The following is a 12,444-nucleotide window of genomic DNA, read 5'->3' as shown; positions in this document are numbered from 1 at the left end:
TAAAGTAATTTGCTGAATTAAACATTTTATATTCATATATTAATTTCTTGGATAAGAAGCTGCTTAATAAGTGTGATAATGTACAGTCAGATGATCATTATCACAAAATAAAGGCTCAAAAACAAACTACCATAAAAGAGGAGGCTGAATTAAGTGTTCCTAAATTTCTCCTAATATTCGGGTTTATTTGTGATAACGATTCACTAACTGTAGATTATTCCTTATTCATTTAACTAAATTTTTATTTCACTACAAAAAAGTGAAATGTTCTGAAATGTTCTTGCTATTCATTCAGTCCCTCCAGAAAAACTCGGATTTGTTTTTTTTGATTGTTGCGGGCAAAAATCCTTGGTTTTGCGGCACGTTTTCTTAAAAAATGCGATGGAATATGCAGGATATTTTTGCAATTTTACGCAATGAAATTGCGTGAACTTGCAAAAACTGCGGTTTGATGAAAAAGAGAAAAAAAGTTGATTCTCCCAACACCTTTTTCTCACTAGGCTACTACCTTAATGTAAAGAGTAATTTCTTATTACTTCCTATGATAAGCAAGCATACTAAATCACAGAATATTTAAGTTGCAATCTCTTACTGCAACGTAAATAATTTTACATACTACTAATATAATTACAACTGTAAGTTTTTGGTACTGTTCTGTAACAAAAAAGTGCAATCTTACAACTGTAAAGTTGCATCAACTTCTGAATGAAACTACAACAGTGTTAGTAGCCTAGTGAGAACAGGGTGTTGGGGGAATCACCTTTTTTTCTCTATTTCATCAAACCACAGTTTTCGCAATCGCAAGTTCTCGCAACATAATTTGGCTCCACTGTCATGTAACAAATCGGGATTTTGCGCTTATTTTTGTTGGCAAATAATAATGATTTGCGCGCTTCAAGTTTCACCCTGGTTTCACCACCGCGGAGTTTGCAGATGATGTTCACATCACATAATTACGTCACTTTATAAGGTAACCATGGCAATAAGGAGAAAATGTTTGTTTTTTTTCTTCCTCTCTCTATTGATTGTAAGCTACATACCCCTTTATTGTGTTTTATTCCTCTTCTTCTCCTCTATCTTCTTTATTTGTTAATGTTCTCCTGAAGGTGATTGTATATTTTCATCCAATTTCTTGAATTAAAAAAATAATAATAATAAATAAAAAAATAGGGGAAAAATGGCGCTTTACGTGAAGTAAACGCAACATTTTTCAACTTTCTGCTAATATATATTTGAGTTTTTTGCTACGAAAATACAGGGATTATGAAATCATGCTAGCCCTGCATATTTTGCTTTCTGAAATCGGCAATTTATGCGGCAAAAGAGTGGCGTATTTGAAAAAATATGCGGCCTTTGACTGATTATGCATTAAATCAGGCGACCGCATAATCGCATTTTTCTGGAGGGACTGTTCATTATGCAATAACACTGCTAATGATGTCATAGCTATAACTGGTTGAGAAAGTTAGTTTAACTGCCAGTATAGCAATTACACACCTGGTTTAGGAGTATCACCCCCAAGGCCTCATGCATTAAACATGAGCAGAACAAATATCTGTTCATTGTTTGTAAAACAGTAGATTTATTGCTTGATTGTGTTCAAATTCAATATAAAAATATGTAAATGTAAAAATGCATTTGTGAAAAAATCGCACTGAAAAATGCATAATAATATTGTGTCTGAAATTGAGCTTAAATTCATTATGCCTTAAAGCAAACAAAACGGCCCTAAAACCAGATTCCTCGATTGGATAATGCACAGAATGAGAACAGCAAACGATGAAAGTAAAGGACAAGCAAACGTAACATCTTCTTCAAACTGAGGCGACACGAGTCACTTTCAGTAACGGTCAGGGACTTTACCTTCACCGTCTGCCGTGTTTGCATTAGCTTTTCTGATGACATTCACTGAGGAATTCAATAAAGTATCCCCGACTGAGACAAAAAACATCAGTGTTCCCACAGAGAAGCATCTACTGTTCCTGAATCCACAATATTTCATTGACCCAGGAGAGAGGTTTACACCAAACGCTAAAGCTAGCAGCCTAACTGGGATTTGCGTTTAAAGTCATCGACGCGCCAGCTGCACAGAAATGCACTGCAAATTTGCTCACAGCTATTTGGAATCACGTTCAAAGACAATACATATTCATAACACTGGAAACAATGCCCTGGCTTAGTAAAAACATGCACAGAAACATGACGTGACTTGGGAATCGCATTCTTGTCTGATTGTAAAACATGACAGAGACGAGAAACACTGCACATCTCATGTGACCGCAAGCGTTTGTTTGTTTGTCATTATCTTTATGTTTTTTCTTATCAAGATAGTCCTGTAATAATTTCACCGTGCCGTTCTGTGAAGAAACTTTCTATCAAGCAGCAGATGAACTGCTTAAAACTGCTTGATTTGCTGTCATTATTAAAGTCTGTTGCAGAAACGGTGCAGAGAGAGACTAAATTCAATGCTTAGCTTAACCCTAAGTGTGAATAACAACAACATTAAGAGATAATGGTCAGTTTTTAGTGGTAAAGCAGTTAAATCCAGCTTGAGATTTTCCCAAAAATTTCTCTGTGCTATATCGATCAATTAAAAAAGTTGTAAAAGATGAAAAAGTAAACATTAAAAGTACATGTAATCAATAGCCAACCATAATACAGATGAGTCCATAGGAACTACAGAATATCTGTGGGATCTATTATTAGATCTAAATGTGGATATTATTTTGAATAGCTTAATATATAATGGATCATTCAAAAGTTTGTGGTCAGTTTTAAATGAATAGTTTTATTCAGCAAGGACGCAAATTAATCAAAAGTAACCATACAGATATTTAATTATTAATTTATTATATTTTTCCCTGTATGTTTTGATCAAATAAACGCAGCCTCGGTGACCAGAAGAGCAATGCAAAAAATCACCAAAAACAGTAATGTATATACAATTACTTAAATATAATACTTGAACGCTCCCGTTTAAATTAATAATGTTTGTTATCATTATACAGTTGTTTATATTCTTAAGAGTCTGAAAGGCTTGAGAAGATGACTCAGATGTTCCAGAAACCCTGGATTGAACCTGTAAGATCCCTGTTAGGAAGCAACAGCTGCTAAATATGTTCAGGATCCTTCAATATTTGAGATTCTGGTCCAAATCCCTAATAAATCCCAGGCGTGTTGACTTATGATCTGATCTTCACTCATTCCCGTTCTTGTAGAAGCAACACACAGCATGAGCATGGAGTAGAGGACGCTTACCGGCCATACCTCACTTCACTTAGGGCTTGAGAAGAAACGGAAATATTTATTACAGTCCTGCTAGGCTTGATCTCAAACAACAAAGACACAGACTCAGTATTAGGGACCAGATGAAAGGGATTGGCTGGAGCATACTGGAGATCATTAGTGAAGATCCCCAGCAGACTCCATCTCATCTCATCTCCTTCTCCTTCTCCTTCTCTCCAATGTACATCAAAGCAGTCTGTCGCTATGAATGCAAACCAGCCAGAACATGTCATGCAAACTCTCAGACAACCGATGATATGTTGGCATGAGGTGGGCTGATCTTCCTGCACAAGCATGATTGTATTCATTTGATTATCTGCATACACATCACCAGGAGAAAAGGGCGTTCCTGCAGGGTCACATGACTTTGGGCAGCATGACCGCATGCTGATTACTGAACAGTGTGGAAAGACAAAGGTGAGTGGTTCTGAAGTCAGATATTTTTGTGTCTTAAAGAAACATTTCACCTAAAATGTGCTCAAAATTTGCTTAAAACAAAAATTAGTTTTGTTTCTTCATTGGAAATAAAATTGGAGAAATATAGCATTACATCACTTGCTAACCAATGGATGCTCTGCAGTGAATGGGTGCCGTCAGAATGAGAGTCCAAACAGCTGATAAAAACATCACAATAATCCACAGCACTCAGTTAACATCTTATGAAGAGCTGCTGAAGGCATTTTGTGTTGCATGGAAAGTTAACAGCAAACAGTTTTGAACGAAATGAGGGTAAGAATCAAATGGCAGAATTTAAATTTTTGGTTGATTTTTTCTTTCAGCATAGTGTCATAAAATATACAAGTGTCTTTGTTTTGCAAATACAGGGCAAATCAAACTGTCCCACAAAAGTAATGATGCATTTCCATATTTGTGTCTTCACAATCACACTGACAATCTGCGTCATTAATAAAAATAAATTTAGAACTAGAGTTGAACTAAGGGACAGTCAATGTACTTCCTTTCAGACCATCCAGAAAACCAAATGTGGGTCAATTTCAGGAAACTGCCTTTTGTGTCGCTTATATATTCATGAAGGTATACTAATATTAGACATCATGTAAGAGATTTAACCGTTTATTTTGTAAAGCAAAATTACTTTACAATAAAAATGTGAATCTTATTAATGTTCTATTGATTTGTGTTTTTCACTGTCTGTGAAGTCTAAAATGGGTTATGCACTTAAGCAATAAAAACACTGAATGGATGAAGTGTGTCAACATATTTAAGTGAGTGAAATCAGAAAACTTTTGTTTCCCACAGGTCTGAAATATGTTTGCGGTGGTAGCCGGGTGGAAAATCCTCCTGTTACCCATGGGTCTAAAGTGGGAAAATTATTTCCTGAAGGCACAGCAGTACAACATCCTGGCACTTTTCCTTTGGAAAGACTAAATTAGTCTTAAACAGACTCCTGCAGGGTGCAAAAAGTTCCAGCTATTTATTATTCTAGCTCCAGCCAATGCACACCAACAACAATGAAATACGAGTTTCGTTTCAATGAGAGCATCTGCCTGCTCTGAAACACAGTCACATCAGGCTCACAATAACGTGCTGGCATATTTACTTGTGTATCAGATCTCAGATAAGACTGGAAATGCTAAGTACGAAACCGCTACACATGACATTTCTCCTGTCATGCTAAAGTTACGAGGATCATTTATCTCCTGCATAATTAACAGCATTGACGGATGGTCCTGTTTTATACGTTTACTCTGATCTTCTGGGCTAACAGAGCCACTTTCAGTTTCCCCACAATCCTCTGCAGGTTCATTAGCCCTAGTGGTGTTATAATGGGTGCTGAGTCATTCCCCAAGTCAGAGCCATGAGCTGGAGTCACCCTCCAGACAATTTATCAGGATTAGGGACAGTTCATCCTACATATTTATCAGGATTAGAGATCATGCATGTGAATCTGAGACTCTGCATGTGCAGGCGTGCATGTCTCCTTCCCAGCATCCATTACTTGCAGAATAAAGATGCATGGTCAGTTATGCAAAGCCAACTTCACATCTTTCCTCTCCTAGACTACAGTGATACGAGATTGATGTTTTAAAACAGTCAGATACAGACTTAAAGCAGATCAGAACCAATCAGACGTGCTTGTGCAGAGAACCAGCCGGAGTTCTACATTCACTTTAGTTTAGAGCCTGCACAGTGAAATATGAGCACAGGTGTATTGTAATACATATTTCAAGTGTTATGTTGCTGCACAGTCAGAAACACAGTGTGTAAGCACCTAAGTGGGTCATCTGAAGCCCCAAGTATCTGGGACAAGCCAATGAGCCACGAGGACTGGTGAAAGTCCAACTCCACACGCTTCACAATGACCAGAATAACAGCTCACAAATTAGGAAAACAGACCTACACATGATATGTAAAAATTGATAGCCTAAATGCACTGTAAGTCACTTTGGATAAAAGCGTCTGCTAAATGCATTAATTTAATTTAATTTAAATATGGTTCATGACAACTGAGTAGAAGACTTAAGTAGAGACTGTCCAACATATGAGCCAATAATTGGCCATTTTGTGATTATAGCATCAGTGGATTAACAGAACAGCATAATTTCCAGTAAATATTTATTAACGTATATATTTGTACAAATATTGCAATTTAAAAGAAACAATAACAATATTATTAATATATTTAATAGATCTAAAATATTTAGACAAATATATTAATATTTAATTATATCTATAATAAATACATACATTCAATATAATATAAATACTTTAAATATATTACATACCATTGATAGATAGATAGATAGCCTTACATTATTTTAAGATTTTTTTTTTATAATACTATATACAGTATCAAAGTGATAAAATATATAATCATATTATTTTAAGATTTTAATATTATGGACAAAATATATAATACAGAAAAATAAATCAATTTAGTAAGTAAATTAACTTCTGAAAGGCCAAATAGAAATAAAATAAAATACAGAGACATAAAATAACGTTCAAACAGAATTTTTAATTAGTTTTAATTTACAAAATGTTCATAATAACATCAAATTTACTCCTAAATATCAGTTACTGATACAAACTCTTATTGAGCACTGATCTTGAGTGGTCAACAATATTTTATGAGACATTTCTGCACTTGTTTATAGGGTTTTGCTGCAATACAACACAAGGACACGACACACAGACTGTAAATAAGTGTTTGGACACAAAGCCTTGAGATAATAAATCAACAATCTTTCAGGGTTGAGTTTGGTGACAGGTCTTAGTAACAGGCCTAGCACTGATCTTTCTTTTCACAAATCATGGGAATCTTGCAATACCAGTTGCTGCAAAGCACAGATATTCATATTGTATAAGAAAGAAATAAGTAATCCGTTGTACTCCACAGGACTCACTCACAAGACAACTCTGGCCATAATCTCGTGATTAAGGCAATGGAGATGAGTAATGCACAAAGAGGGCCATTTAAATCAACAAGAAACAACCTTAAGCAGTGTGTTTATCTCACTTACACGTTTTCAAGACTCCATCCAAGCAAAGCTGCAAGTATATCAAAATTAATTAAGCCTGTACTCAAGCCAGCATTTTACCTCAGAAATTATCGCTTCATTTCATGAGCCAACACAACGGCACTACCGCACAAATGAGTCACTGGTAACAATGGCTGATGAAGATAAAGCTAAATCAAAACTGGATTTTTCACAATTTCTCAAGCACATGTAAGTGGTGTTTGTCTGTGGCTGTGATCCTCTGCAGTGAATGGGTGCCGTCAGAATGACAGCTGATAATAACATGGCAACAATCAACACCACTCCAGTCCAACAATTACTCACCGCTTATGAAGTGAAAAACTGCATGTTTGTAAGAAACTAATCCATCAAGGCATTTTATCTTTAAACTGATGCTTCAGGCCAACATGCAAGACCATAATCCATAACAAGACAACTTTTTCACTGTAAAAAAGTAATATTAGGGATGAATGATCCATATTTTTAAAAATCTGCAAGTCATTTAACTAACAGCAAACCAAACAATAACTTTTATATAAATCATTCCAATCTTAGCAACAATCACAATCTAAGACAACGGAGTTAATTTATTTAAAAAGTAATTCGTTACAGTATTAGTTACTGTCAAAGGTATCACGTTACTAATAACAGGGTTCTTTACTCAACTCCAAAGAACCTTTTATGCTAAAAAGGTTCTATAATGACAAGAAAGAACCCTTTTGGCACAGATGTTCTTTAGGCTATTATTCATTCATATTACATTATTCTGAAACATTTTGTATTTGTAATTAAATTATTGTTTGTAGTAACTTAATATCACATTTTAACCACACACACTAGTATGACTTCATCATGTAACTTTACATTAGCCTAGATGCGTGCACTTTTTAGGCATGATTTGTTTAGGTTTTGAATATAATTCATACTGTTAAAAGGCACATCATTAAAACAAAAAATACGAATTCACAAATCACACCTAAACACGTGTGGAAAACATAATTAGAACTAGCTACTAAATTAGTTAAAAATGCCTATCCATATACAGCTATGATTCGCGAACCCCAAACTGGTTCAAATGATTTGCGATCCCGCTCCGAACTCCTGAACTGACTCAAATGATTCGCGATCCCGCTCCGAACTCCTGAACTGACTCAAATGATTCGCGATCCCGCTCCGAACTCGCGAACTGACTCAAATGATCCGCGAACCCGCTACGAACACCCGAACTGACTCAAATGATCTGCGGACCCGCTACGAACTCTCGAACGGATTCAAATAATTCGCGATCCCGCTCCGAACTCCCAAACTGACTCAAATGATTCGCTATCGCCAAACTGACTCAAATGATTCGCGAACCCGCTACAAACTTTTGAACGGATTCAAATGATTCACGATCCCACTCCGAACTCCCAAACTGACTCAAATGATTCGCGATCCCCGAACTGACTCAAATGATTCGTGAACCCGCTACGAACTCTCGAACGGATTCAAATTGATTCGCGATCCCGCTCCGAACTCCCAAATTGACTCAAATGATCCGCGAACCCGCTCCGAACTGATTCAAATGATTCACACTTCCAACTCCCGAACTGACTCAAATGATTCTCGATCCCCAAACTGACTCAAATGATTCGCGAACCAGCTCCGAACTCCAAAACTCCACTTCAGTCAAAATTAATTAATTTTTAAAAAAGTAACGGACAATGCACCATATGGTAATGGTAACGGTCAACTTAGTACCCATATACAGATTACGAATTCAAGACTAAATTGTATTTAACCCATCATAACCAAAACATCTGGGAATCAATAATACTCTCAATTCAGCATTTAAATAGGTAAAATCAAAAGAACAATTTTTAATTTTGTCATTGAAGAATGTTTGTGGCCCGTGAATCCTGCTGTCCTTATTGTAAACAAACACAAACCCTTCTGTCTCAGCAAAAACAAGTGTTCATTCTCAATTTGTTCTGGAGTGAATGAACAATTCTGTCAACATGTGTATCATATGAACATCACATCAGGAAGATTTCAAATATGCATATTTGGAGTCCTTCCACATGGCATGTTTCTTCACAGCACAAAAAAAAAATGTCAAGATCTGTACAACCCCCCCCCCCGTTATTAATACACAAATCCCACAACAGGCCCACACAAACATTATGATAAAGAAGATCCACGACAGCTGGAATAACAAGGAAGACGGGTCAAACATTTAAATAGCCATTTTGCATTTAAAATAAAATATGCATGAGTCCTAATTGAGCACCGATTATACAGCTGTTTATTTTAGCATATGGTTGATTGGTGCATATCAATGCATTCCATCCAACGCTTCTCATCTCTCATTTCCAATCTTCACAGTGCATCAGAGATCACATCTGCTCTCTGATAAAGCTTGTTTAACTGAGAATTGAACCTGAGAGAGAAAGGTTTTCTCTCTCTGCCCTGGAGACACATCAAGCTACAACTGAAAGATCTTTAACTAAACACTCTCTGCTTTCCACCGACCTCATATACCACTCAAATGCTCTGGGGTGTCCTTGTCCTGCTTGGGACTTGTATCCATTTTAATGGAGCATTGTACTAGCTTTGTAGATCATAGAAACCATTGGCACCAATGATCTCAAGAATCTAAGTTTACAAAGCTTTGGGGAAATGCCTGGTGAACATATGGGTCATTTTGATTTTGGAATGGACACCAATTGCAAAGTGGGGTTCCGATTTCCGAAAAATAAAAATTCCATTCATTTTCTCCATAGGTAATTGATTTTCAGTGATAACTTATAAAGCTTTAAATACAGACATACTGTGAGTTTCACGGTTGTTAAAAGATGGTATGCTTTTGTTGAAGCCATCCGTTCACTTTATTTCAACTACTTTTTTAATGAATGTCTGGCGGAAGGCTATACGATGCTGTACAGAAAATCTCACCAATCAGATTCGCAATGAATGACGCTTGCATGGAAATGCACCAATATATGAGGGATTTGAGTCATATCTGAATATTATAAATAACATATTAGCAACCAAATAGCAATGCAACGTGTCATCCACAAAACCACAGCAGCATGCTTTTGAAGCCTGAAATGTCATTACAAATGGTATCACTAATATAATATAATATAATGCATTTTTATCTATTTAATCAATTAATGGAAATGCACCCAAACATCCATTTTTAAACAGGACCGATCTGCATGTCACCATGTGGCACATATTCTGAGCATCAATGCACCAGATGAGAACACATCAAGAGAAGCCAATGTCTCCACATTTATTCTAGAGGAAAACCTCCAGTGACACGAGCAGTGAAGGATTGTCACGTCCTTGTTTTAAAATCAGCAGTACAGTGCGCTCTGAGCTGTAAGGACAGGGTCACCGGAGAGATTGTGCCCTTGGCATTGACTGAGCATCCTGCAGATGAATTCATAACACACGCATGGACGCGCTCAAACATCTGATGCATCTCGAACACATCTGTTGACTTACAGTAGATTAACAGTAACTTCTTTCATTCTTTCTTCAGTCGCAAAGAAATTAAGGTATTTGAGGAAAACATTTCATTGTTTTTTTCCATATAATGGACTTCAACGGGGACTGAAAGGATGAGGAAATTGCTGAAATTATAAAAATAACCCCATTCAAAAGATTGGGAACCCTTGGTTCTTTTAATACTGTGTGTGGTTACCTGGATGATCCTCGACTGTCTTTCTGTTTTGTGATGGTTGTGCATGAGTCCCTTGTTTGTTCTGAACAGTTAAACTGAGAACTGGTCTTCAGAAAAATCTTTAAGGTCATGCAGATTCTTCAGTTTCCCAGCATCGTTGCATATTTGAACCCTTTCCAGCAGTGACTGTATGATTTTGAGATCCATTTTTATTTTGAGGCACAATTGAGGCACTCAAACACAACTATTAAAAAAGTTCAAACATTCACTGATGCTCTAGTGAGGAAAAAAAGATGCATTAAGAAATTTTGGGAATTTGAAGATCAAGGTAAATTGTACTTAATTTGTGTTCAGGGAAACATACAAGTATCTTCTGTTGCTTACGAAGGGCAGAACTAAATGGAAAAAAATCATATTTCAACAAATAAGGAAAATTTTGACATCATCGTGTTGAAAGGTTTTCACATTGCAAGAAGAGCATTTGTTGTTGAAAAGTATATTAAGAGCTTTACACAAGGTATATATATATATATATTTTTTTTTTTTTTTTTTTTTGACAAATTGTTTCGCTAGATAAACCCCTTAATTCCTCGGCTGGGATCATGTAGATAACTTTGAAGATGCAATTTGGACCTTCAGCCCGTTGGCCACCATTGAACTCCATTATATGGAGAAAAATCCTGGAACGTTTTTCTCAAAAACCTTTCATTTCTTTGCAACTGAAGACAGAAAGACATGAACATATTGGATGACATGGGGGTGAGTAAATTACCAGGATTTTTTTATTCTGAAAGAGAACTAATCCTTTAAATGTTACCACACGGTTTGCATTATTTTTGGGAACCAACTTCTAACATTCTAGAAACAATCTTTTATGTTTTTAATAACCAAAGACTACCGTTCCCAGAACATTAATGTAAGGTTTTTGTTTAATCACCCTATAAGAAGAAACAGGTCCTTTAAAGGTTATTTTCAGAACCACAAACTAATGTTGTCTGAATGTTAAGGAAGGTTTTAGTTTGACAGCCTAAGAACTTACATAAGCTTACATTAAGGTTTATTTGATTTACAACCATACTGCCCTAGTAAAAAATCCTGAAGCAATATGTAACGTTACAGTATTACAATTTGTATCATAATCTGGAACAATTGTATGAATCAAAATATGAATCCAAAAAATAATCAAATAAGACGCTACTGGATTAACTTAAAAGTTTTCAGATGCTTAATTTGTTATGTTTCACACGGGCATCTGGAAAACTATGACCTAAAAACAAATTTATTGTAACGTAGTATGTTGTAAATTCTCATTATAGGATCCTTTAGGATTGCTTTCTAATTCTGACAGAATTTCCGTTAGAAATTTCTGATCAGGGCGGGAACCAAAAACGGTTAGCTGAGAATCACTAGCCTGAACGCAACCTAGATAAACAAACACAATTACTGCGAGTCAATTAACATTTCGCGCCCAGCACGCGCGGTCTCTAGTGATGCCGCAGTCACGTGCCTCAGCATTTGTGTCGCCTCATCGCAATTCCGCGAAAAAATAGTGCCATTCATTTGTAAATGTGTATTATTGTATGTACATACCCGTCATAATTCCGAACGGTGTCCTGCGTGTGAGGTGACTGAGAGACATCATAGCGTCCAGCGCGTCTCTCCGGTCAGACGCGGCGCTCCGCGCGCGCACACGTGCTTTCAGTGAGGAGAGCGCGCGCTGTACCCGTGGAACACTCTTACCGGACGCGCGCACGCACTTGTTGGAACTATGCTGGCCCATCGAGAAAAATGATTATTTAGTAATTAGTCAATAATAGATTATTATATAAAATACAAGACATTATAAATATTATACTATTACTTTTATTTTTAAATCATCACTAGAATTACATTATTATTTTTTCAATTATTTCTAGAATAATATCTATTTTTATTTAAATATTGTTTTTTATTACACTAGATACAAATAATCATCACAAAATAATGAAATAGTAATATGTTAATAGT

At 36.1% G+C, this 12,444-nt stretch overlaps 1 protein-coding gene across 1 annotated transcript in view; it reads right to left on the bottom strand.

The window, feature by feature from the left end:
• LOC113058683 (T-lymphoma invasion and metastasis-inducing protein 1-like) overlaps positions 1 to 12,148 on the bottom strand; it is a 68,620-nt gene extending 56,472 nt beyond the window's left edge. Inside the window, exon 1 of the mRNA XM_026226823.1 lies at positions 12,028 to 12,148. The gene's annotated coding sequence lies outside the window, so the exon portion shown is untranslated. The remainder of the gene's footprint in view (positions 1 to 12,027) is intronic.
• Positions 12,149 to 12,444: the final 296 nt, after the last annotated feature.

This window comes from Carassius auratus, chromosome 40 (assembly GCF_003368295.1).
Source record: "Carassius auratus strain Wakin chromosome 40, ASM336829v1, whole genome shotgun sequence".
NCBI classification, from domain to species: domain Eukaryota; kingdom Metazoa; phylum Chordata; class Actinopteri; order Cypriniformes; family Cyprinidae; genus Carassius; species Carassius auratus.
The sequence above is the reverse complement of the archived record's forward strand: the minus strand, read 5'-3'. Positions and strand labels throughout refer to the sequence as shown.